The 2,393-nt window shown below is 41.1% G+C and overlaps 1 long non-coding RNA gene across 1 annotated transcript; it reads left to right on the forward strand.

The window, feature by feature from the left end:
- Window positions 1-6: 6 nt before the first annotated feature.
- LOC106935398 (uncharacterized) lies at window positions 7-542 on the forward strand. The gene is made up of 2 exons (XR_001421892.1): window positions 7-229; window positions 310-542. It is a non-coding gene; the product is annotated as an uncharacterized LOC106935398 (long non-coding RNA).
- Window positions 543-2,393: the final 1,851 nt, after the last annotated feature.

Here is a 2,393-nt window from a genome sequence, read left to right on the forward strand (position 1 = left end):
CCACTTCTTATTGACACGATGCTGGAGCACAGAGCACAAGGAGAGCGCCGCCTGCTGGAGCATGTCGCCCCCTGGTGGAGAGGAGAGGTGGAGTTCACCAGAGAGGAGACGAGGCTCCAGCAGCTGGGCAGTGGGTCAGGAGGAACTGGTTTTACTGGTTTAACTGGATAATGATAGCAGAAATGATCAGCTGCTGTATTCTCAACTGGACTCTTCATCCTGGACTGCAGTGAGTTTTTGACAGTTAACTTCTAAAGGAAGTGAAAAATGTCACTAAAAACCAGATCAAATTGATGCTTTTTATTCCAGGATTTCTAGCAAATGAATCATTGACGGTTGTCCTTCCTGATTTAAGAACCATTGTGACCAGAGGAAACGTGACTCAGAGACGTGCCGACATCTTCCTCAAACTTTCAGTTCTGGCTTCTTGAATTCACCTAACAGTGGGAATCATTTTGTCTTCTGATCCGTTTCTCCTGATCAGATGCTTCTTTTTCTCAAATCTGAACATAAAATAAATGTAACATTTAGTTTTTGCAAACCATTTCTCTCAAATATTGTCAACAAACCACCTAAATCTGTGACAGTGAGCACTCCCCCTTTGCAGATAGGCCCTCCCACCTCACAGCTGTGCCTGAGGCTGGATGCGATAAAAGGCCCCTGTGAAACATGTTGCATTTCCACACAGCATCATCTCACAGATGCTGCAAGTTTTCAGTCAGTAGGCCACTGGCCTGCTGATCGGCATGGAATCAGCAACATATGAAACAATGCAAGAATCATCATTTTTAAACTGATTTGTTTCCATCACTTTTTTCAGTAATGAGTAATCCAACGTGTTTCTATTTCAAATCCAGTACCCAGTACAGCTACTTATCAAAATCACTTAGCATGACTGTGCGTTACTCGTATCTTTTGTAATTAAATTTATTTCCTCTACGCGTCTTGAGGAGTGATGGCCGTTTCTCAGCAGCAACAGAAGCAAACAGAGCGAGATGCGCATTTTGTTGCTGGAAAAACAGGAACTGTTTTGAGTTTCGTTCACCAAGTCTGATTATTATCAGCAGCTTTAGGCTTGTTTGTTTCTAACGTCACTTGCAGATTTAATGAGTCGCGGGCTGCAGTTTGGGGCTTGGGCTCCATCATTTCCTGGATGATACGTCCTGCTGTGTCTTAGATAGATGGATATTACAGACCCAAAGTCCAAATTGCATAAAAAAGATAACAAATAAAATAGAAAGTACAATAGAAAAGGTTCCTAACCACTCAGGAGGCAATCATACCAATATCTCCAAAGTACAGATGAGTATTTTACTGCCTTATATTTAACGTTGGTCAACAGTAGAATAATTCTATTACACATTTAAGCGACACATAAATTTATACATAAACTTTCTTAAAGCAGCCGTCAAAGTGCTGATGTGAGCAGATACAATCAGTTCACTGGCTCTGGTCCATCTGGGCTTATTTCACAAACAGTGCATCATTATAAGCCACCTTCAGTCTATGAAGACTGGCTTTTTTAAAATTGCACCACCGATGTGCCGCATACAGTGATGTTCAGTTTCACTTCATCAGAACAGAATCCAAACTTACGGACTGGATGTTTGCCTGAGCAGACATCACTGTAACCTGACGGTAAATGTCCTCATCATCAGACAGACGGTCTGTCAGCACATGACCAACATATTTCACTTCCTGTGAGACATTCAATAAAAACCCAGACAGCTTAAAATGTGGAAATATCCGGTTCTTGTCCTCCTTAGTGTGACAGATCAAAATGGTACCTTTTGATGGATTGAATTTACCATCATGTAGCTCACCGTATGCTGAAGACCAGCTGAACTTGGACTAAAAACCACCAAGTCATCAGCGTATTGTATCTCCAACCAGGCAGCCCGTTCTACACAGGTTTAGCTGCTTAGAGCTCATTCATATAAAACTTAAAGAAGACAGGATTCGCTCTGTACACAGGTGAATAGCTTGCTATAGTGGTGTTGCCAAAAATCTACAATATTATTCGCCCCAGAAACGCCATCGACAGTGCCAGGGAGCAAGGGCCCCTAAACATGGGGCCCTTGTTTAGGGGCCCTTGTTTAGGGGCCCTTGTTTAGGGGCCTAAACAAGGGCCCCTAAGCTAAACAAGGGTTTGCTGTAAATGTAGTATTTTTTTCTACAGCAGGAGAAGTTTTGTCAACAACGCGTAACAGGCCAAATTTCAAATTGTTGTAAAAACTTTTATTTTTTAATAAAAATCTGTGGAAAAAAAAACAGTTCACAAGCATCCTCATTCCAAACACATTCACTTTAATTTTCACTTTATGGTTCATGTTCAAATTTTTTATTGAGTTTATGTCAGATATATTTTAAATTTAACTGAAGATAAGACATAA

The sequence above is a fragment of the Poecilia latipinna genome, unplaced genomic scaffold (genome assembly GCF_001443285.1).
Source record: "Poecilia latipinna isolate Pla-1442-1.1 unplaced genomic scaffold, P_latipinna-1.0 Scaffold1958, whole genome shotgun sequence".
Classification (NCBI taxonomy): Eukaryota; Metazoa; Chordata; class Actinopteri; order Cyprinodontiformes; family Poeciliidae; genus Poecilia; species Poecilia latipinna.